The following is a 16,520-nucleotide window of genomic DNA, read 5'->3' on the forward strand; positions in this document are numbered from 1 at the left end:
TGGTCACTGGAGGCCAACGTATCACCTACCGAGACCTCTGTGACACTTTCTCCGTTGGTGAGTATTAGGTCTAGTATCGCCCAATCCATAGTGGGCTCTAATACCATTTGTCTGAGTCTCGCTCCCTTTATAGAGGTTAATAGCTTCCTGCTGCCGCTGGTCGTAGCGGAAAGATTGTTCCAATCCACATCAGGCATATTGAAGTCTCCTAACAATACTGTGTCTCCACGCAAAGTGATATTCTCAATGTCTTCGACTAATTCTATATCCATGTCCTCCTGTTGTCTTGGAGGTCTGTATACTACACCAAGATACAGGCATTTGTCCTTCCCCCTAGCCAAATTCACCCAGAGGGATTCCCCGGTGTACTATACATCTGCGATTTTGGTAACTTTGATGTCCTCTTTAGTGTATAGTGCTACCCCTCCTCCCATTTTGCCCTCTCTGTCCCGCCGAAGTAAGTTGTATCCCGGTATAGCCATATCCCACCCATGGGAGTCCGTGAACCAAGTCTCGGATATCGCCACCACATCTAGGTTGGCGTTCCTCATTTCCGTCTCTAATTCCAGAATCTTATTGCCCTCCATACCTTATGTTTGCTATGTCTCTGTGTAGATATTCCTGCTTGAGCTAATTGGACTCCTATAATACTGTTTGCAATGTGTGTACTTACCTCTGACTCGGAAATGCAGTGTGTACTTACCTCGGACTCAGAAATGGATTGGCAACTTACCTCATCAAATTGGTTACTTGCGCCAGCACGTGAGTGGGTACCCTCCCCCAACTTACCTAGTTTAAAGCCCTACGAAGTAGGTGGGCTAGTCGGTGTCCAAAGATGTTCTTTCCCCTTCTGGTCAGGTGAAGTCCGTCAGGTCCCTGTAGTCCTTGCAGCACCTCTCCATGGTTCAGGAATCCGAAGTTCATCTCCCTGCACCATCCATGCAGCCAGTCGTTTGTCCTCTGGATACGATCCTCCCTGGCTCTCCCCTTGCCTCTCACTGGGAGGATCAAGGAGAAGACCACCTGTGCTTCCATCCTCCTAAACTTCTCACCCAGGGCTCCAAAGTCTACAGATATGTTCTCCGTGGTGTTCCTGGCAGTGTCGTTCGTTCCAAAGTGGATGAGAAGCATGGAGAAGTGGTCATGTGGCTTGATAAGTCTGTCTAGGCAGGTGGTTACATCTCGGATCCTGGCTCCTGGCAGACAGCAAACCTCTCTTGATTGCATATCTGGTCTGCAAATTGGTCCCTCGGTGCCCCTCAGCAGGGAATCCCCAATGACTACCACTCTGTGCTTCTTTGGGGGGAGCTGATCTGTTGTCTCTGGAACCGGAATCGTCTGGTGGACAACTTCCTGTACCTCATTGGCAGGTTCCTCCTGTAACAGCTGGAATCTGTTCTCAAGGTGATTAGTAGGGTCGATGTTAAACTGCCCCGTGAACGAGAGAAATAGACAGAAGAAGAGGAAGAGGAAGGTCTTCTACGTTTGCCAGTGGAGGAAGTTACCAGCTGCCAGGAGTCAGAGTATTTCTATTTATTTATATGACATAGTTGAAGCCCTCTGAATAGATGTGTAGCTAGGCTGCCATACTTATCTCTGAGTTGCTAAAAAGAGACCCACGTAGACTGGTTATATAATTGCCAAGTTTTAATGCTGTTTCATTTAAATAGCCATGTCTTAAAAGTACCACCCGTGAGCCACAACCAGCCTGCGATATGATTTTATCTGGCCTGCAGAAGAATTATACAAAAATGTGCTAATTGGACTAATTTTCCAATGAGAATCCACAAAAAAACAAACACACAAAGGGGTGTTGATAGATTCCAAATGCATTAACTAAAATTGTGTTCAAAATATAATATTCCATATTATGTTTATATTAATATTCACAACTTTATTTAATATTGGATTGTAATTGTATACTTAGCAGTATTTCTTTGTACTTGTTCGGCCTTGATCAACAGTGTCAGTTTGTGGCATTTTAGGTAGCTCTGGCACAGATCCCTGGGGAACCCTACTATTTACCCTTCTCCATTGAGAATATTGACCCATTTCTTATTCTGTTTTTTATCTTTCAACCAGTCTAATCCATAAAGGACATTACCTCCTTTCCTATGACTGTCTAATTTCCTCAGAAATCTTTCATGAGGTACTTTGTAAAATGTCTTTAAAAAATCCAAATACACAATATCAGCCAGCTCACCTTTATCCACATGTTCACCATCAAAGAATGCAGTAGATGGACAAGGCCAGCTTTTTCTTAACTAAATCCATGTTCACTTTCATTAATCCATGCTTATGTGTATGTTCTGTCATTTTGTTCTTTATAATAGTCTCTACCATTTTGTCTGGTACTGACGTTAGACTCACTGGTCTATAATTTCCCAGATCACCTCTGGAACCCTTTTTAAAAATTGGCATCACGTTGGCCAATCTCCAGTCTTCTGGTACTATGCTGGATTTTAAAGAAAAGTTACAAATTACTAACAATTGCTCTGCAAGTTAATTTTTCTTTTTTTAAAATCTTTATTCATTTTCAAACTTACAATAAGTGTATCAATATATTAAAACAGATTTACAATAAATATATCATTTGATAATCATCAATGGTACAAATGATATGTTCTTATCTCCCACCCTTTCCTTTTTTAAAAAAAATAAAATTCTTTATTCATTTTATAATTCACAAACAAGTGCACAGTAAATATAAAAACAATTATACAATATCACTTGAAAATCCATCACATCCTTCAACAAAAAGATATAACCCTCCCATATCCATATACAACAAAAAAGAATATATCACATAAATATAACATCTTATCATTCATATATATTATTATTATGAATCCAACCCTCCTTCCACCCCCCACCCCCCCCCGATCTACATATAAGAATTAAAAATTGGGAAAAGTATAAATTAGTCTTTATAAAAATCTAAAAATGGCCCCCACACATCCTTAAAGTTCTTATAACATCCTCTTTGAATTGCCAATATATTGTACAATATATAAAAATAAAATTACCCACCCTCCCCCCTCATAATTGAACCTATAAATTTAAGGGAAAAATGTCATTTAATCAGTACAATATTTTGTTAATGGCTCCCACACATCTTGAAATTTCCTAAAACATCCTCACTGAATTGCAATAAATATTTCCATTTTATAAATATGACATAAGGAATTCCACCAGAAGTTATAATTTAATCTACTCCAGTTTTTCCAATTATAGGTAATTTGTTGAATGGCAACCCCAGTCATTATAAGTAATAATTTGTTATTTGAAGTAATCTGACTTTTTGCTCTCATTGCCATGCCAAACAACACAGTATCTAAGATAATAAAACCTTAAGCGCGCATGCGCACTCCCACCTGCATGTTCCATTTTCCATGAGCTGTAGGGCCCCGCAGGCAAGAGTGCATGCTTCTACGCCCTCCCTCTCTCACTGTAACTTCGCTGCTGTCATTCGTCGCCATCGTGGCCCCATCCCCCCCATGCACCCTTTCCCGGAGCACATGAGAATCTCTCTTTCCCCCGAGGTGGATGTTGGCCGCCGCGGCTGTCGGCGGCTGCAAGCCGCAGCGGCCGAGCCCAGAGCCAGTGTAGATGGCTGAAGCCTGGCTAGAGGAGGAGCTGCGAGAGCTCCACAGAGGTAGGAGGTGATGGATTCGGGGAAGGGAGTGGAAGAAGGGAGAGATATTGGACTCAAGTGAGGAAAGGAGACAGAGACAGATGGATGAGAAGGGCAGAGGGGCTACTAGGGGGACCAGGAGAGATGGTAGGGGATAGGGAGAGATAGACTTCAGGGCGTGTGGAGGGGGCAGGAGAGAGAGTCTTGGGGAAGGACAGAGGGGGTCAGGAAAGGGAAAGATGTCAAAAGGGGTGAAACAGGGTCAGAGAGAGATGGTAGAGGGGGGGAAAGGGAGAGATGGAAATGGTAGGACCACTGCTGCTTTGGAGCACTGAGGGAGAAATGGTTGGTACATCAGCACTGCTGCTGCCGCCTCGTGTAAGTAAAGACCCTGTCAGGTGATAAATGCAATGGAGGATCTATGAGGGCCAAAAGGGTACAAAGGAAATGGTGAAAGGTGGGACTGGGATCAGTGGGAGGCAGGGTCCGAGCATGATAGAGGTGGGGCATGGGTGGGGTCAGATTCAGGGTCAGAGTATAGGTGGGGCTATTCTAGCACCCGTTACTGTAACGAATGTAACGGGCTAAAACACTAGTCATATGATAATGCCACTTGGTTATCTAGTAAACAATTAATTTGGTCCCAAATTGATTTCCAAAAATTCATAATAAATTGACAGTAGAATAATAAATGATCTTAAGTCCCTGCTTCAAGATGACAGTGCCAACATTTATTAGACTTAGAGCTATCTAATTTTTGTAACTTACAGGGGTCCATAATGCTCTATGCAACAGAAAAAAACATGTTTGTCTCATAGATGCTGACATTGTACATCTCATTTTCCAAATTCAAATTTGTAGCCATTGAGAAGCAGAAATTTGATGCTTAATCTCAATGCTCCAAATGTCTCTCAGACCAGTGTTTGGTTTCTTTTTAATAAATCCAGTCAGCAATTTATACCACTGGGCAGCCTGGTAACTCAGGAAGTCCACTTGAAAGCATAAGAACTCCATACTATAGTGATTATTAAGGTTTTTCCTCTCAGGGAATCCTGCCTGAATGGCTTGCTTCAGTTGCAACCATCTAAAACAATCTGATTTATTGAGGCCATATTTGTGTTGCAACTGTGAAAACTCAAGCAGTTTACTATTAGAGATAACATCATCCAATAAACGTATTCCTGCTATCATCCAATGCTTCCAGTCAATCTTTTCTCCGCCAATTTGAATCTTGGAGTTCAGCCATATTATTGATTTATAGATTTGTGAATTGGAATAGTTGTTAAATTACTTATATATATATATATATTGCAATGTTTTCCATGTATCAACTAATATTCTGTTATCGCTACAGTGTCTAGGCATTTTGATACTGGGAACATGGCAAAGATGTATAGGAGACATGAGTTGCCATTCTAACCACAACCAATCTGGGAGTTTTTCCATGAGCTCTGGAAGGACCCAATACATACCCTGGCGCAAAATATAGGATTGATGGTACCTATAAAAATTGGGAAAATTTACCCCTCCCTCTGAAATCGGCTTTTGTAAAGATACCAAAGCAACTCTAGAAGTCTTACCCAGCCAAATAAATTTTGTAAGAATACTATTTAGTTTTTTGTTTTTTTTTATAAAAGAACCCTTGGGAAAAAAAAAACGGCAACATACCCATCTGATAACAAACCACAGGCAAAATCATCATTTTAATAGTTTGGACTCTCCCCCACCACGAAAGATGTAAAGGATTCCATTGCTCACACATTTCTGTTACCTTCTGTAATAAAGATTTTTCATTTATTTTCATTGTTTCTTCCAGTGTATTTTTAATCCAAATGCCTAAATACTTTATTCCATCTTCTTTCCAAAGAAAGGGAAATGAATCAAACAAACCTTTTGTATAGTAGACATTAAGTGGAAGAATTTCTGATTTACTCCAATTTATCTTATATCCTGAAAATTTTCCAAATTTCTCAATCATTTCAAGTAAGCAAGGAATGATTGTCTCAGGATTCCTCAAATAAAGCAATATATCATCTGCATAAGCAGAGACTTTATATTCCCGATCTCTACGAGGAAGACCCTGTATCTCCTCTGCCTGCTGAATAGCTAATAACAAAGGTTCTAAAACAATATCAAAAAGCAGAGGAGACAAGGGACAACCTTGTCTAACCCCCCTTTGCAACTTAAAACCTGAAAAATTATTATTAATATATACAATCTAGCAACAGGGGAGCTATACAATGTTTGAATCATTTGTATAAATCCTGATCCTATACCAAACCATTCCAACGCTTGATACATGAAGGTCCATTCAACTCGATCAAAGGCCTTTTCTGCATCGAGAGATACAGAAAATGCCGGTTCATTTAAGGCTTTTGACAAACTCAACATATGTAAGGTCAGGTTAGAAGAATGTCTCTGAGCAACAAATCCTGTTTGGTGCATTCCAGTAATAAAAGGAAGAGCTTTAGCCAAATGTATAGCCAATGTTTTAGCTAAAAGTTTTCCATCTACATTAATTAAGGAAATAGGCCTGTAGTTTGAAACCAGTGTGGGATCTTTATTTGGCTTTGGCAAAACAATAGTTCATGATTCTGCCATGGTACTTGTAATACATCCTTTAGTTAGTTGAGTCTGATATAAATTTAACAAATAGGGAAATAGGGTAATTTGGAATGATTTATAAAACTCTACTGTAAAACCATCCCCACCTGGAGCGGATCCAACTCTAAGGGATTTCAATGCTGTTTGCAATTCATTTATTGATATTGGCCTTTCTAGACTTTCTTTTATATGCTCAGGAATTTTCGGCCCCTTGATTAATTTTAAAAATTCTAATCCATCCTTTTCTTTATCTAAATAAGGCTCAAAAGAATATAGATCTTTATAAAAATGTAAAAATTGTTTTAGAATAGGACCAATTTTTCATTTTTTTACTTTTAGATAATTTGCCAATAAACTTCTCGCCTTATTTGAATTTCTATAATACAATGCCTATTGAGAAAATAAGTCTTTTCTTATCAGTTTAGAAGAAATCTCATTATACTTCTCTTTTGCTTTCAAGAGGTCTTGTAATATAGAGTATTCCCATTTATCAATTAATTTTGATTCTAATATCTTTATATCTTGTTCCAAACTATAAAATTGTTTTTTAATTTGTTTAATATATGCTGAAAAAGAAATAATTTGACCTCTCATGGTTGCCTTAAAAGCATCTCACAGCGTTTCCATAGAGATATCTTCCGTATTATTAATTTGAAAATAATCATTTATTTTCAACTGTATTTCCTCAATAAAACTTGGTTCCGCAAGCAATGTATTATCAAATCTCCATACAAATCTACTATCATCTTGGTCAATTATTTTAATTTTAATCCACACCCCACCATGATCAGACAAAATAATTGGATCTATGGAGGCTTGTGTTACTTGCTGGACTAATGTATTTGAAACAAATATATAGTCTGTTCTTGAAAACGATTTATGAACATGGGAGCAAAATTAAAATTGCCGATCATCAAAATGAAATATTCTCAAATATCTTTCAAATCACAATTTTGTACCAAATTATCTAATCCTAATGATTTCATAATTCTGTTAGGTTTTTTTTATCTATTAAAGGATCTATAACAACATTAAAATCCCCTACCACAACTAAATTAGAAGCAGCCAGTTGTAACAATAATTGTTGTAGAGATTTTAAAAATTCAATTTGGTTTGTATTAGGTGCGTATACATTGAATAGCACCACGGTAGTATTTTCCATGCTCATGTCTACATATATCCATCTTCCTGCAGGATCAGCAGCAATCAACTTAAACATAGCATTACATTTTTTATTTACTAATATTGCTACACCTTCTTTTTTCTTCACAACTGGGGCAAAAAAGCAATGTTTTACCCAATTTCCTTCTAACTTTTTGGACTCTAAAGCTGATAAAGGGGTCTCCTAGATATCACATATATCTACATTCTGTTGCTTTATAAAAACAAAAGTATTTTCTTCCTTTTTATTGGATGGTTGAGGCCATTAACATTTAACGAAAATAATTTAAGCTCCATCAAGATATTTACTTAAAGAACACATGAACCCCATCAAATATTTCATCTTATTATCGTTTCTCTGTGCATAACTCATTTCCGTTAATTCATTATATGGGACATCCCCATCTACCCTCGATCTCAAAAATATTATATGTCTTAGATCCCAAAAACCCTTCCCTATTCCCTCCCATATCCCCTCCCTTTTTATAATACGATAACTTGAAGACATAAAATCAGACTGGCAGCCCCACCCCTCCCCTAGGCATCTTACTTTTCTATTTCTTCTATACTATAAAAATTGATCAACCTATATATTAAAAAGATTTTTTAAACCCCTTACTTTTCCTCTTAATACGATAGTTTTCAATGAACCTTATATTTCAATCATATTACAAAAATATCTGCATGAATTCATTGCAAAAATCAAATGTATAGTTAAATGTTAGATTATGTTCACTAAATCAATCTTATTATCTAATATACATAAGAATTCCCCTTATAATATCCCCTTGACATTATTAAATTGATTTTTAAAATATAAGTGTAGTGTAATATTTCAATCCATCAAATCCAATTGAAATAAGAATTCAATTTAATTTAGTTATAAAATAATTAATTTTAAAACTCGCTAAATTAGAAATATCATATCTACAAACCTGTTACCCCTTATTCATTAATTAAAATTAATCTTATCAAAATATTATGTAATTCATAAATATTTTAGTTTTATCCATTCATATAAGAAGAATAAATTTATAATGAAATATGGTAACCATCTAAAAGAATTGATTAAATTGTATAAATATATCATTCAGTTAGTAAAACTTTTTACATTACTATTCTAATGTTCTTAAAGGCATCCATTGCTGTAACGATCTGATCTCCCAACTATCCAGTTTGCTGGTTTTCAGGCCCATCCTTCTCAGTCACAATCAAAACACATTTTTGTTCTAATTGCTTATCAGTAAAACTCAGCCCTCTTTGAGCTGCTCATTTTTCATGGTCTTCCTTAAGAGGCGGCTATAGCTGCTCGGCGAGGGCAGTTCTTCTTAACCCTACAATTACTGAGGAAGCCCTAGGACATTGCAGCAGCATTAAGCAGAGGGGCTCTATCAACCATGTGTCCCAGCATTATCCAAACCTGATCTCTGGCTTCTTCTTCAACTCTACACCTGCAGAGGGGGGACCATTCCGGCATCTACTTTTCCATATCTTCTGGAGCACTTTGGCACGAGCTGAGCTGAACAATTGCCTCTCTCCCTTACACTTATATCCGGGGATAGAGTGTGCAGACTGGCGCGTGGTGACTATTCCTAGCGATCTCTTGAGGTGGCCCAAACCAATAATAATGGGTTGAAGCGCGGTGCAGCTAGAATCTTGTTTCCATCCAATAACTGAACCGGATGTGACATCAGCGCACCTCAATCCAATCTCCGCTTGCACTCCAACACATGTTTCCGAGGTGAATATGATGAACTTCTCTTCCGGGAAAAGCCAGCTCTCTCTCAACACCCAAACACATCCTTAACCCTTTCAGGACCATAAGGATCGTAGGCCAATTTTTGTGGTTTTGACGACATTTTTATGGTAAAAAGGGCTTGCAGATGCCAAAAAATTGATTTTTTTTGTGAAATATCATTATTTTTTTTAAAAAAAAATCACACTTCTGGCTTATGGACAGTGTGGCAAGTGAATCTTCTCGTCAATCTGGCAACGACGCTAATGAATGAATGTCGGAACCAGTTTGTTTACATAAAGGCAGTATCATATGGAATCCGTACATATCAAATTTAGAACTGTAGACTATCCCAATCAAAATTTATAGGATTTTAAAGTTATGGGACAAATATGTCCCTTGGTCCTGAAAGGGTTCCAATGAAAAGGAAAGTGCGCTTGGAGGTGCAAACAAGGCTGACACTCTCGACCCACCCGGCGTTTATACGTGAACTCCTCTCATCTCCTTCCTGACAAGATGTCTCAGCATAAAAATATGTGACGAGGGTAGAGCCTCTTGGATGACAACAAACCACAATGCTGTTTTCCTCTCCACTACTCCATCTCATCCCCTCAGAGAGATTCCTCCCAGCTCTCTTGGATCCTCGTTGGCCTCCACCGAAGCATCGCATCTCACAATTCCACACCAGAACAATTTCCCAAGGCCTCTTCCATTCCCCGCCCCCCCCCCCCCCACCCCTTGTTCATCATCCAATTCCTCTGACATCAGGTACTTATTTGAATATATTAATGTAACAGCTGTATCAGTACTCGTGTAGAATCTTCTGTTTTAAATAAAAACTATTCCCATAGTTCCATGACAGTTAAGAGTCAGTTGCAGCAACCATTTTAAACAAATAAAGCCAATAAAAAAAAATCATTAAGTTATTTCTATATTTCTCAAAACTTTTCCAGATCAAGGTACTAGAAAGTGAAAACCAAAAACTTGTTTTCCATCTATGTAAAACTTCTAGATTATAGGTGTTTCTTGAGATGACAGGAATTCCTTAAGTTTATCAGGATCACTGAATTGATAGGATTTTTCTTTGTATGTTATTCTCATCGTTGCAGGATAATATAATCCATATCTAGCACCAATGTCCTTCAATAGTTGTCTGCATTGTAGAATTTTTTTCCTTATTTGTAGTTTCCTCAGCAAAGTCTGGTACAAAAAATAATTTGGAGTCTATATGTCAGATTCTTTGTTTCTTTTGCTGTTTATAGAATTTCAAATACCTGCAGAAATCTTAGTAGTCTTAAAATCACAGGCCTTGGTTTACCTTGCGAATGAGATGTTTTCATTCCAAACCTATGTGCTCTTTCTATTTCCATAGGCATTTTAAATTTCAAAGGCAGGATTTTTGGTAGCATTTGCTCCAGAAAGGAAAGCATATTTTTCCCTTCAACGCCTTCCTTTAGCCCTAAAATTCGTATGTTCTGTCTTCTGGATCTATTCTCCAAATCTGTCATTTTATTTTTCATTTCTTTTAATATGTTATGGTCATCTTTGTTGTCTTGCTGTATCTTTTCTATCTTTTCAATTCTGATTTCCATCTTCTCCAACCTGTTGGTTACAATGTCCAATTTACTGTTCACGAGGTTCATTTCTTTCCTAAATTCTTTTATTGATAAATTGATGTTTCTCAATTCTTCCAGGACCTCAATTACATCCAGTGCATCTAGTGGGAGAGGGCTCCCACTAGGAACCTGTGGATCTTCCTTTAATCTTTTCACTTTACCTGTAGATTTTACAGGTGTCTCTTGAATCTTCTGCTTATTTGAAGACATCCTGAATAAGTTTTCTTTATTAGGAAAAAATTTTTCTTTTAAATCTTAAATAGTGATACCTAGAGGTGGGAGCTAAACTACTAGCCTGCTATCCACTAAGCCTCCAAGTTCCAGAATCACAAGTTCATTTTTCAATTCTATCAGCACTCTGGTATATATACCATCCAGTGCAGGTGATTTGCTATACATCTTCCAGTGTTAGAGATTTGTTTTGAGTTTCTCTGGTTCATCAGAATTGAATACCATTTCTGGCCTCATCTTCCCTGAGATCCCCTTTTGCCCTTTGGGCATCTAGCAGTCCAGCAGATTCTCTTCCTGGCTTCTTGCTTTTAATGTACCTAAAAAAGTTTTACTGTATGTTTTTGCTTCCAGCACAATCTTCAAGGTCTCTCTTTGCCTTCTTTATTAGCGCTTTGAATTTGAGTTGCCATTCCTTGTGCTGTTTACAATATTTTCAGTTGGAGCCTTCTTCCACTTTCTGAAAACAACATAGTAACATAATAAATGATGGCAGATAAAGTCCCGAGTGGTCCAACCAGTCTGCCCAACCATGCATGCTCCATAAATTAATTAGTTAGTTTAAATGGTCTTTTTTCTTACATATTTCTGGGCCAAAAACCCAGAGCCCTGCCCAGTAGTGTGCTTAGGTTCCATCTACTGGAGTCTCCATCAAAGCTCACTCCAGCCCATCTTAACCATCCCAGCCATCAAAACTCTCCACAGCCCATCCTCAACAGAATGTTCATATATGAGGACACAGGCCGTGCAAGCCTGCCCAGTACTGGCCTTAGTTCCTTCAATGTATACCCATTATTTTCTGATTAGAGATCCTCTGTGTTCATCCCACGCTTGTTTGAACTCTGTCACCGTTTTCTTCTCCACCACCTCCCTCGGGAGCGCATTCCACACATCAACCACCCTCTCAGTAAAGAAGAATTTCCTAACATTACTCTTGAATCTACCACCCCTCAACCTCAAATTATGCCCTCTGGTTTTACCATTTTCCTTTCTCTGGAATAGATTGTATTCTACATTAATACCTTTCAAGTATTTCAAAGTCTGAATCATATCTCCCCTGTCCCCTCCTTTCCAATATGGCAGTGGTCTCAAACTCAAACCCTTTGCAGGGCCACATTTTGGATTTGTAGGTACTTACCTCATGCAAAGTTGTCATTTCTTTAATAAGACATTATAACTATAGTTTATAAATCTTTCCTTAGTGGCTTCTGATAATTTCAGCTATACACAGCTGAAAGCAGTGTAGCATGCAGAAAGTGAAAAACTATCAAAGTATCAACTGCAAAAGACAAGATTTTGGACCAACTATTTTGAGACCCTTGGTATTATTACGAATGATTCTTTTTGGAAAACTTGTGCCTTAAGTGTCCAGTGGTCACATCTGCAACCGTCTTCAGCTCTCACCTCCTCCAGCACCAAACATACGCACAAGCTGCACTGCCTCCAATGGTTACCTTACATTCTGGAACATTGCCCGCCTCACTGCTGTAGCCTCACGCAAGCACTTTCCTGCGTCTGTATGTGATTGTGAGGTGGAGTGGAGAGGACAATTGCATAGAGGCGCAGGAATGTGCTTGCGTGAGGTTACAGCAGTGAGGCGGACAACGTTCCAGAACACGACTGCCCGACACTTAAGGCATAAGTTTTTCATAAAGAATCATTCTTTATAATACCGAGGGCCTCAAAATAGTACTTGGTGGGCTGCAAGTTTGAGATCACTGCACTAGGGTATACTTATTCAGGGCTTCCAGTCTCTCCTCATACATTTTCTGGCGCAAACCTACCATTTTCGTCACCTTCCTCTGGACCGCTTCAAGTCTTTTTATGTCCTTCACCAGATAAAGTCTTCAAAACTGAACACAATACTCCAAGTGGGGCCTCACCATCAACCTATACAGGGGCATCAACACCTTCTTTTTTCTACATGTAACATCTCTCTTTATACAGCCTAGCATCCTTCTGACAACAGCCACTGCCTTGTCACACTGTTTGTTCACCTTTAGATCTTCAGACACTATCACCCCCAAGGTCCCTCTCCCCATCCATGTATATCAGCCTTTCATCTCCCAGCACATAGGGCTCCTTCCACTTTCTAATCCCCAAATGCATCACTCTGCACTTCTTTGTCTTTTTGCTCTAATAGCTTCCTTAACAACAATGGCTGCCTTTTAGTTTTCCTTCCTCTTTTTTTAATACATGGAATATATCTAATCTATGCTTCCAGGATGCAAATTTTTGACCTTTGCAGCTGCTCCTCTAATTTTCATTTTTATCATTCTCCTCGTTATCATAGTTTCCTTTTTCAAAGTTAAATGCTATTGTATTGGATTTACTGTGTGAACTTATTCCAGTAAAATATACATTTATTTATTTATTTATTTGGATTTTATTAACCACCTTTTTCATGAAGGTATTCACCCAAAGTGGTTTACAATACACTGAATAGTAATCAGGTATTATTTTCCCTATCTGTCCCAGCAGGCTCACAATCTGTGGTACCTGGGCAATGGAGGGATTAAGTGACTTGCCCAGAGTCACAAGGAGCAGGCTGGAATTGAACTCACAAACCTCAGGGTACTAAGACAATAGTTCTGACCACTAGGCCACACCTACACTGATCCATTACACCCACACTGAAAGAGTGATTCTGTAACTGGCTGTTTCCATTTAAGTACCCCAAGGCTGTGCAGTAGGAGCCTAGTCTGTAATGGAACCTGATATCAATGCAGCTAACATTTAGGCAGCTGTAGTTACACCTACCTGGATGGGGGACCACTGGGGCATACCAGGTGCTGTAGGCTGAAGGGCCCTATATTGAGCAGCAGCAAAATAGTGAAGCCACACACTGCATGGGAGAAGGATATGACGAACCACTCATTTGCCCTCTGCCTTGAAACATCACAGAGAGGATTCCTCACTGTGCATGCAGCCATGGGTCGGTGGTCAACTTGAAAGCATACACACACACAGTTACACCTACAGTAAATGTGGACACTGAAATGTGGTAAGGAAACAGGTAGCTTACAATATTCTGTGAGATACCCGAGTGTGTGGAAAATACGTATACGCCTGTATACACATACAATGCAAGTTAAGTGAGTATTTGCAGAATAGCAAGAAAGTGCTAGGATTCTGATAATTTTTGTGCATAATAGAGATGATTCTATAAGTGGTGCCTAGAAAAATGGCACTTGCTACATATGTCAATCACATTCAAAGAGAATCGCGACTACTGGTACCGGTAATGTTTTAAAGGTCTTCATTTCTGGCACCTAGGTTCAGCATAGAATTGTGGCAGTTAGTGATGCCTAAAGCCAACTCTGCCCCTAAATAAACCTACGTAGGCGTGCAGCATCACTAAGCGCCACTAGCCACGTGGGTGCTAGCCACCGGTCCTGGGAGCACCTAACAACGCCTAGGGTTTTTTAAAATTGTGTTTTAATTGGCTTTTTTAGTTAAGTAATTTTTATTGAATGATTTCCATGAACAACATTACAGACCTCAATAAAATACAAGTTATAGCCAGATCCCCATATGAACATTATATTGCAATATGTACATAAATTATATGTTCTCTAAGCCAGTGGTTCCCAACCCTGTCCTGGAGGAACACCAGGCCAATTGGGTTTTCAGGCTAGCCCTAATGAATAAGCATGAAGCAAATTTGCATGCCTATAAAATTATTATTATTATTATTATCACTTCCATCATATGCAAATCTCTCTCATGCATATTCATTAGGGCTAGCCTGAAAACCCGATTGGCCTGGTGTTCCTCCAGGACAGGGTTGGGAATCACTGCTCTAAGCAATAAGAATCTAACAAGTGCCAAACTTTCCGAAAATGCTCCTTTCGACCATGTTTCACTGCTGCAATCTCCTCATATTTCCGCACCAAACACACAGCATTCCACCATGCACACATCGAGAGTTTAGAAGTATTCTTCCAGTTGCCCAAGATATGTTGGATCGCCATTCCCATCAATATATTGAATAATCTAGACCAGTGGTTCCCAATCCTGTCCTGGAAGACCACCAGGCCAATCAGGTTTTCAGGCTAGCCCTAATGAATATGCATGAGAGAGATTTGCATATAATGGAAGTGATAGGCATGCAAATCTGCTCCCTGCATATTCATTAGGGCTAGCTTGAAAATCTGACTGGCCTGGTGGTCCTCCAGGACAGGGTTGGGAACCACTGATCTAGACTCATATTTATTTAAAATGTTAAGCGCTACAGATCGTAAGATGATAATTTTATATGAAAGGGAAGTGTGAAATTGAAAAATAATCAACCAGAATTGATGAACAAAGGGGCAGTCAAATAACATATGTCTAAAAGTTCCAGTGTCATTATGACATGACCAACAAACCCCTGATGCCCCTTGTGACAACTTAGATACTTTATGTGGTGTCCATAAGGCTTTATGAGCCACATATAATAAAGATTGCAGAATTGAGGCAGGTAGGGTTGGCCTACATCCCTTAGTCCAGAAAATTGACTAATCAACATGCTGAGCCGTTACATCAAAATCATGAAGCCAAATCTGCTCCAATGCTAAACATCAATCAATCTCCTTAAATTTAAATTTCCTGTACACTGATGAAGCCTTTTTACACTGCCCAATTAAACCTACACAAAAATCTCTCAAGCCATCATCCCCTTTTAGAATGACCTTAAACAAATGTGAACTTTGTAGGCAATTGAATCCAATGATAATAGTAAGATAAATTGGCTTTTAATGGTGCAATCAATTATCATGTCACTTAAAGCTGATTAAAACAATTAAGTTAGGCGCGCCAGCAGGTGCAATCTAGGCACCTCTAGTGCCTAACTTTATCTAATTCAAACTCAGTATATCTTTTCGGACAACTTTAATACTTCATATTAATTTTGCATGTAAAGGTATTTCCTCATATGCAACCCTGTTATCCTTAGAAGGGAAAAGATTCTGTACAAACGTAAGGAAGTTCTTCTTCACTCAGAGAGTGGTAGAAACCTGGAACGCTCTTCCAGAGGGGAAAGCACCTTTCAGGGATTCAAAACAAGGTTGGATAAGTTCCTACTGGCACAGAACATACGCAAAGTAAGGCTAGACTCAAATAGGGCACTGGTCTTTGATCTAAGGGCCACCAAGTAAGTGAACCCAGCAGTGGCAAATCTTATGTTTTTATTGAGCCAGAGCCTCAGCAACACCACTTAAAGTTCAGGATCTTCATCACCTCAAGTTTAAATTAAAAGACTAATAAAGTAAGAGCCAAGGAAGAGCTTAAAGGGATGAAGATCCTGAGCTTTATGTGGTATTGCTGAGGCTCTGGCTCAATAAGGATAACGGGTTGTATATGAGAAAATACCTTAACATGCAAAATTAATGTGCCTAATTTTAGGCAGCCCTTACCAGAATTTCTCGCAATATACTTGTAAATGTAGGCATGTAGGTTATAGAAAATGAAAAGAGGCAGTGATTTAGAAAAATACAGGTTTATTCAGAAGTTAAGTCTTACATGGGTAGAGTCATAAAAATCCTATACATCTGCAGGTACA

This window comes from Geotrypetes seraphini, chromosome 1, assembly GCF_902459505.1.
Source record: "Geotrypetes seraphini chromosome 1, aGeoSer1.1, whole genome shotgun sequence".
Classification (NCBI taxonomy): Eukaryota; Metazoa; Chordata; class Amphibia; order Gymnophiona; family Dermophiidae; genus Geotrypetes; species Geotrypetes seraphini.